Here is an 8,801-nt window from a genome sequence, read left to right as displayed (position 1 = left end):
GATATTGCAGCAGTTGGAGCGTGAGACTGTTTCGCGGCTGCCTCAGGCCCCGCCCCCTGTCCCGCGCGCGGGGTTTCCCGGCGGCCCCTGCTGAGGGCCGGTTGGGCGGGGATGATCCTGTCAGGGGAGCACGCAGGAGCCCCTGAGGAGGGGCAGGGTGGAGGCAGGAAACTGCCCCCCCAGTCAAAAAGTACCGCCCCCCCCCACAAGCAGCAGCCTGGGTGGTCCCTGAGGGAGGCTGTAAGGGGGCCGTGGCAGCTCAAGGCAGAGCCCCAGGGGGGTGCAGGTGAAAAGGTGGTTCCTACAGCCCTTGAATTGGGGCAATGGACGGGACATCAGATTTCGGAGCATCCCCACCAGGGCTGTAGCAGCGAAGTTTGACGCCCCCCCCACCCTGCGCTTGCCTGCAGTGGCGAGGCGCCCTTCCCCGTCCCCACGAAACTAGCCTCTCGTGGCTCCATCCCCTGCCCCGGCTGGGCACCCACTTTGCGTCGGCACCCGGGGCGGTTGCCCCCCTTGCTATCACACTGATCAGCCCTGACCGTTTAAGATTCATTTTTTTTTTTTTGGAGGAAGCACAAATTGACCGAAGGATTGGGAAGGGGGTTAAAAAGTGGGCGATACGTGCTACAGCCATGGTTCTCACGGTTTTTTTGACCGATGCTCCGCTGCAGCCCTTGGAATTGCTCCGGCAGCACCGTGCGCTCTTCCCAGCCGACTTGTAATGACACCGAGGGGCGCAGCGCGATCTGCAGAGCAGGAGCAGACCCCGTGCCACGGTCTCACAGACCGTGAGCGGTCCAGGCATTGCAGATCAGGAACCACCGGGCTGGACAAAAGCATGTTTGGGGCAATGTTTGTGGGAGTTAACTTGTCTTTTTGTTTTTAGGAAATATCTCCAGATACGTTTGTGAGAGACTGTAGATGTACCAGCTCCTGTAGCAGCAGCATCTGCTGGGGCCGTGTGATCTGAAGAAATAAACACAGGACTTCCTGATGTCTAAAATTATATAATCCCGGTTCTCCCATTGACTCAATGGCAAGCTCTCAAGTGTCTTGGAGTACTCCGCATTTGGTGGGAAATATTGAAAGCGCTCTTTTCTCTCTTCACATTTGTCATCCACAGAGTCCGACGGTAAAAACTACAGTCTTTTCTTAAATAGTCATAGCAACGACAGGGGCTCTTATGTCTCAGAATATTAAAAGGCAGGATGTAGGAAAGAAGGGACCTGAAAAGATATAGGGTCAAAAGTAAGACAAAGGGGGCTGTGAAAACCTGAGCACAGGCACAATTGTATTTCCAATCAAAGAGGATAAATAGGCTATTATATGATGTGAAAAAATGCATATTCACAATTTTTAAAAATGTAATTGGAATAATAAAACAGTAATATACATGTATGTAGTAAGCATATCACAAAACATATATACATTTTATTTTAATGTTATAATCAAGATTTCTATGCTTATGGTCAAGTGGAAGTCTTCCCAGGCAAGTCAGAAGTACCAGAAGTTAATCCGCCATTTTTTTTGCAAAATGTAAGCTTTAATTTTTAAAATGCTTAAGTTTCTACCAGACAAGGTTCCTTGGGTGAATTTGATATCTTTTATTAGACCGGCCCAAATGGTTGGAGAATAGTTATTGAGCAAGCTTTCGGGTTCAAGAACCCTTCGTCAGGCTAAGGAAGCTTCAGCAGTTGGTGTGTGCTCTTCCTGGATGGAATGAAATTTCATTTTCCTCTATCTCAATGATTACTATATCTTCAACTTTTCTATACATTTAATTCTAGGTAGCCTGTTTACTAGCTATACTTAAATAAATTAGTGGAGTGGAAAACTGATCAACAGTTTTCTTTAGGGATAGTTATAGGTCTCATTCTGTTCTTACAGAACTCATTGGCAGTTCTTGAACATTTATGGGGCCTGATTTTGCTACTATTGTTCTCAGGGAGTGCTTACTACCTAATCCTGTAATATTTTCTTGCTATTGATCTCAGTAGGGGCAGGATTTATTATTAGTATTATTATTATTAGTAGTAGTATTAATATAGCATTTAGGAGCCCTACTCTTGGACCAGGAGTCCATTTTGCCAGGTGTTGTACAGATCCAGAGTAAAAAGGTGGTTTCTACTTGCAAAAGCTTGTAATATAAGTTGAGGTAACAGATGGATACAGACAGACAAAAGACTACAAGACACTGTTTCGGACTTGCAGTCTGATGTACCCGCTCAGCTTTATATGATATATTTCATAGAATTACTCTCATGAACAGAGACGCCTCTGTTGGTTAGGACATGTGAATCTTATGAGCGATGGACGAATCACTTAGGACATACTCTAGAATGAGCTGACCACTGGCAAACGTCAGCTTGGACAGCCCAAACTCTGTTTTTCTGATGTCTGTGAGAAAAATCTTCGCAAGCTGCCTATCAATGGCCAACACTGGGAATCAATTGCTTTGGACCGCTGCGAGAAGAAAGCCCCTGTGAATCGGGGCCTACGTCACTTTGAGATGGAGAGTCAGTGATGGGATAGAGAAGAGGCATCAGAGGGAAGTAAGACAAGACTGTACTCAGCATGCCGGTGCAAGCTCAACTGAGTTTGTATGTGCAACTTGCTGGAGGGTCTACTTGTCGAGCATTGGACTCAGCCACTCGAGAAGCTGTGGTGGTACATAGTAACCCACCAAAGGCGCAATCTCCCTTGTCTCCCAACACCAAGGGCTGCCAGTGATGATTGATGACTCTCATGAAGAAAACTAAGTATGTGTATAAATGTATATCAGATTGGGGCCTATATATTTACAAGTTCATTTTCCAGAAGAAGAGAATTCATTTGATTTTCAACAAGTCACACAGCTACCTACCCCAGCGATTTCTGAGGTAGCGGATGTGTAATTTATCTACAAGGTTGCAGTGCCTTTTATCCAAATTGCTTCAAATCTTTGTGTGAGTCAGGCCAGCAGTAAAACGGGTATTAGAGTGCTCATTCAAAGATAACATCTATACAGGATTCATTTTTAGATATTGCCCTCCAGCATGTTTTATGTGGGAAACTCAATGAGCTCCTTTTTTTTTTTTTGTCTCAAAGGCACCAATAGCTTGGCTTAAGGATTCACCTTTAGCATACATATTACCTCAGGACTCCAGCATGCATCTAGTTCCCTTCTGACTGCAGCCACTAAAGGAGTTCCCACCAGAGCTGCCCAGTGGTTGAAATCAGCACAACTCCAACCCTTGCGACTGTAGTCCTTGTTGTTAAGCTCTCTAGCTATTTTAGTGATCACTCCCAGTTAGTCGACTTGTGTTGCTAAGTCAAGAGCCCTCTCTTTTCAGCTCTGGGTATCACTCAACACTTTTAACAGCTCCTTTTGTTAGTATGTTGGTTTCAAGGGCACCAAAGCCTTTGTGCTTCTGTTGAGGCATTGGCAACATAAGTGTTGTGGCATTTGAAACTTGCAGTTTTGTGCATGCGTAGGTAGACTGAAGTGTCTTTGGATGTGTTAGCATCTGTTGTATCCTGCGGTTGCATCAGCATTCTCTTTGAAGTCCAGTTGGGGACAAAGTGCCTTTTGCCCTCTTGTCCTGGCTCAGTGCCACCTTAGACCTGGGCTCTTCACTCAGGTCACCCTTTAGACCTCGCCTGGGAAGGGTGAAGTGCCTTAGCGCTTGACTGGATTTAGCAGTTCTGGAGACAAGTACCAAGTATCAAATGGTGGAAGTTTGTGACTGGACTGCCCTTGATTCACAAGTACACCTCAGGTTTCATGTTCCCTTAAACATTGTCAGTTGCCACGTATCAGTGAAGACCATTGGATCCAAATGTCTCCTGACACATGAGTGGATTCTGTACTGAGGGCAGCCAGAGGTAGTAGAGTGCTTGCTTGAACCGTTCCTGGCAGGCATACCCTACAGGTGATCTGGTCCTAAAAGCATTTTAAGATTTACATTAATCTTAAAAGTCCTTGGGTGTTTCCAAGGACTTCCAGTGTGAAGACATTTGGTCTTTCTCACTCTATCACCTCTGATGTTTGCTCATGTCTACACACACGCTCCAAGCAGTGTATGATTAAATTATGAGACTGTGTTTCATAAATAAGCAAATCCTCAGGTCCCTCCCAAAGGAATCCAACTACGCACCTTTTATCAGAAAGACAAGTGGATCCAGTCCTTCCTGTCAAAGAAAACAATTAATCTCATTTCACCAAATGAAAGAAGAAAAAGCTTTGTTTCTGTTACTTCCAGATAAGACAGGAGGTGCCTTTACCTCATCTTGCTCCTCTGGGACCTGAAGCAGTATCCAGTCAAGGAAAATTCAGAATAGTCACCATGGTAACTATCATACCTGTTCCAGAGGAAGGAAACTGGCCACATACTCTCAAAGTTGGGAGTTGTATTAATACAGCATTTGAGAAGTGGCTCCGGTTGTAGGGGAGCAGATATTTAATTTCTCTTTGTTTCCTGTCTAATTTGCATATTTTTACACCATGCTTGGTGGTAGTCATTGGCTGACCTGGAATACTATGTATTGCGTGTGTTTAAGGGGAGGATTAACTGATGAGACGTGGGAAGCTGTCAAAGGGTCCAGTTTTGTCACTGCTGGAATTTCAAGGATTCTTCCTTGTCCCCCAGAAGATGGCGTGGAGTCTTGTTTCCTGCCTCAGGCAGGATTCATGCTAGCACTAAGCAGAATAAATACAAAAGAGCTACCAAGTAACCAAAACAATAATGAATGCTACCAAAACCTGCTACCAAAAGAGCTACCAAGATTTATCCAGTGCACTCAAAAGTAAGTGTCTGTACCAGAGATGAGATGCAGCATGACTATGGTATCAAATAGGGCTGTTTTTTCACCCAGACTGTCTTCTACCCTGAGAGGATCATCAAGAACAACCTGAAAGATGGTCAAGACAAACAATGGAGTGGTGAGTATATTAAATAACAGTAACTATGCTGTTAATTTACTCTGCATGTCATCATCTGAAAAAGGTGTTATCAGTACATCAACAAGGCCAGCAAGCAATCCAGGATGAAGAGCAATGGCTGAAAAAAATAAACCTGAAAATAATTAAGAAAAATAATGTAACTTGTTGAATAAATGTTGATGCTGTACCAGTGGAAACTTCCATAATAGTGGATGGTTGATACAATACTGAGATCAGAACCAGAATTTGGGGAGCAAAATCTACATTCAGTAGTCTTAGGACAGTGGTCTGCTTCCATCAGAATAAACTGGAATTAAAGTTGCTGAAGTGCTGTCTATGGTTAGTATTCCTTTACAGGTGTGAGCACTGGACAGTCAAGAAGGACACTGAATACTACTGGTTCAGGAGAAGTCTGAAAATTAGTTGGCTGGCAAAAATGTAAAGTAACAAGATGTTACAAAGGATAGGACATGCCAGAGAACAACTTGACAGTATAGCAGGCCAGAGGAAATTGTGGCTTCATGGTGGACTTGTCATTTGCCAATCTTTCAGAGACTCACTACTGCCCCTGCTACTATAGGACAAGACAGAAGGAAAATGAGATAGGAGCCAGCTAAATGGACCACACGGCAGAGTGGATTGGGCAAAAGAGCGTGGCATTGGTGGAGCTCTTGGTCTTTCCTGCTCTGTTCCTGTGCCCCATTGCAATATTACAGCTTTTGGGCATTTTGCATTAAAGATGCTAGTTAGTTATAGGGTGCTGGGAATGCTTGGGGTCAGTAGTATTCAGGAGGGGCCAGAGTGGCTGTTTTTGTGGACAATTTTGAACTTAACATCTATAAAATACTTTCTTGTAATTGCAGGGGACTGGATTTAATGGCCAGAGTGGGCCCTACCTTTCCTATAGTCCTATGGCATGGGACTTCAAATCAAAGAGATCGTGTAAGCAACCAACCCATGGTAGGCCTTCTAGCCTCAGCTGTGTTGGTATCGCCACACAAGATCATCTTGGCTACTCTGAAATCCCATTGAAAATGGGCAACACAACAACCGATTTATTACTTCTTGGAGATAGACTAGTTGCCTTGGCAGTAATTTAGGATTGGAATTCCAGTCATTTCTCATGCAAACTGAAGTAACAATGACGCATCTAAAGCTAGTGATAGGAGCTGATGCCTACAGAGGGTAGCCTCTAGGACTGCAATTGCATATCAGTATTCGGGCACTGGACATGGGCTTGCTTGCACTAGGAACTATTTGTTCTATATTGTAATCTGAACATACAGGCACATCGCCATATATTCCTTCAAACACCAGAAAGACACTTGACTGCCTTTCCCTTTTCCATGCTTGGAAGCTCTGCAGTGGAACCTATGGCTTTAGTCCACATAACTTTGATTGCCACATACCAGTAGCTAGCAGGAACAGAACATAACTAGAGAGACAAAGTAAGCTCATGGTAGCGATCAACATGTCAAAGAGTAGTGCATCAAACACAGAAGCCCAAATCCACTGAAGTAGATTTTGAGAAACTAAAAGATTCCCTACTTACCTTGGCAGGAAGCCACTAGCCTCTGGCTCATCATTCCTAGAAGAATGTGTGTTAGGAGGTCACGAGGTGGTTTTGTCTGTGTGTTTGGTAGCAAAGATCTCTGGGCACAAAAGGCATTCTGCATTCTAATGGGCCCGTGCTGACTGTTCAAATATCTTTTGACCATATTATTTGCTAGTGTAAGCTTGATGCAATTTCTCTGGAAGCACATGCTAAACAGTAATGACTTGTGCATGGATTGCTTCTCCATCTTCTTCAGTATCTCAGCCTGAAGTTTAAGCCTCGTACCTGTGGGATTCATTTGCCAATGATCTGAGTGTATCCCAAGTTACTATTTCTAGTTTACTTGGTTCTATTGAAAGGTAGGTCAGGATGTTACAGCCTTGTCATTCTGTGCTGACAGGAATTTACACATTTTGTCACCCCAGCTGAACCTATGTATATTGTGAAGTCATAGTGGAGTTCTGACCAACTTAAAACATTTCCAGCTAATGACATTTCTACCTCAGTAGGATTTTATCTCAATTAGTGGTTGTGCTTTAGGCTCCAAAGGTAAAATTTTCAAATGTGCCTAAGTTGCTTAGGAGCCCAAGTCTCATAAAATCAATAAGTTTTGGGCTCCAAAGTTGCAAAAATGTTTTTGAATAATTACTGACGTTTTACTCTGTCTTTATAATAGCTCTTTGAGGATTGAGTGGTATTTGGACTATTGTAAGGTACTTCCTCAGGACAGTGTATGTTTCATATTTAATGAACCTGTCATCTTACCAGCCTTTTTCCTTATGTCCATATGGCCAGTACAGACAGGCTATGCTGCCTTTCTTTAGTGTATATATGATGCTCAGTGGATTAGACCATCTTTCAGACCACTCGGCTAGCAGAAAGCTTTGGGATTATATGATGGCTGAAGCAGTCCAGGACTGCTGGACACCAGACTGCCTACCTCGGACGTATGCATTCTGGTTTCTGGTCTACATGTTACCTAAGGTTTCTGATCATAAGTCTCTTGGGAGTGATACTGTTTCAGTCTCTCAGGTTTTTGCTTCTCAATTCAATTTCTTTTTTCAGACCATACTAATTTTAATTCTTCAGAAAGTCTTTTTTATTACATTGGCTAAATCCTAGAACAGTTTTCTAGGCTTCTTTTGGAGCACAGCCTAGGTGTGAAGGCAAGATGTATTCTATGAGGTATTTTTCAATCCCTTTAAATCAGGAAAATGATTCCTTTTTGGTGTTTATTCTCTTCCTATGATCTTGTTTGGTAATTATCACTACTCTCTGGTGAGTTATTCTTTGTTGTTTAACCCAAGAATGAGAATCTTATATAGATATTATTTTTTGAAAGAGAAAATTGCTTGTAATTTTGCTCCTTTGAAGATATTGGATTCCAGGAATTTCACTAGCCACGCCAGCTCCCCATAGAGGTAGGAGCTTAAATGATGAGATACAGCATTTTAATTTGCTTATCCTTGGCCCAGAACAATCGTCTTCTTCGTATCCATTTAGAAGAAACATTTTTTTTTTAATCTCTAATTAGAGATTAGGGAACTCTCATTTCCTGCTCTTAAAAGGAAGTAGCAGAAATTATTTGGACCCTCAAAGGTACCTAATGTTAGAGCATCCTCAACTACCCCCAAAAGGCCAAAAGTTTTAGGAGCTAGGATGTTTTCTTCCTTTATGCAAGTCTGAAAATTTAACAGAAGTTTCCATCTACAGAATAAGTAGTTAAAGAATTTTCCCTTGTCATCTTTTGTGATGTGCCTTGATATTAGCAGATTTATGGACTTGGAGAACAAGCAGTATGCAAATGCAAAGATAATTTATAAGCCCTATTTTTCAGATGATATAACTGAAGCAAAGAGAGGATCAGTCACCTGGCATGGAAGTATTGGCACCAGATAGGCCTTGAATCCAGAAGCTGTGTTTAATTTATTGCAACAATCTACTGTTTTTTTTGCCAACATTTCAAAAGAAGGGAAGCTGAGCTGGGCAAAAACCTACATCCAAGCTAGCTATGAGGTAAACATGTATACGTTCACAGATATGCACTGAATCGGGCCAATGTCCGCAAGGCATTGTTAGTCTTATCAGCACGACTTGCCCCTTTCATTTGATCCTTTTTCTGTCCCACAGTCTTAGACGTCTTAGTGCTGATTTTTCCATTTCTGTTGGAAATATTCAGGTTTTCTCTTTCTTCTATTTTGATTTTCTTCAGTCACTCAATTCTCTATGTAAAGTGATAACACTTGTATTAATAGCCACGCGTCTTGAATCACCTGTTTGATTAAAGGATAGAATTTGACCACAGATATTTACAGTGCAAAT

The 8,801-nt window shown here is 42.7% G+C and overlaps 1 long non-coding RNA gene across 1 annotated transcript in view; it reads left to right on the top strand.

Moving 5' to 3' along the window:
* The window catches only part of LOC102383013, a 9,925-nt gene that overhangs the window by 135 nt on the left and 989 nt on the right, over positions 1 to 8,801 (top strand). The window contains exons 2-3 of the long non-coding RNA XR_323059.3: positions 890 to 1,135; positions 8,317 to 8,495. This is a non-coding gene — a long non-coding RNA (uncharacterized LOC102383013). The remainder of the gene's footprint in view (positions 1 to 889; positions 1,136 to 8,316; positions 8,496 to 8,801) is intronic.

This window comes from Alligator sinensis, unplaced genomic scaffold (genome assembly GCF_000455745.1).
Source record: "Alligator sinensis unplaced genomic scaffold, ASM45574v1 scaffold301_2, whole genome shotgun sequence".
NCBI classification, from domain to species: Eukaryota; Metazoa; Chordata; order Crocodylia; family Alligatoridae; genus Alligator; species Alligator sinensis.
This window is presented reverse-complemented; position numbering and strand designations above follow the sequence as displayed.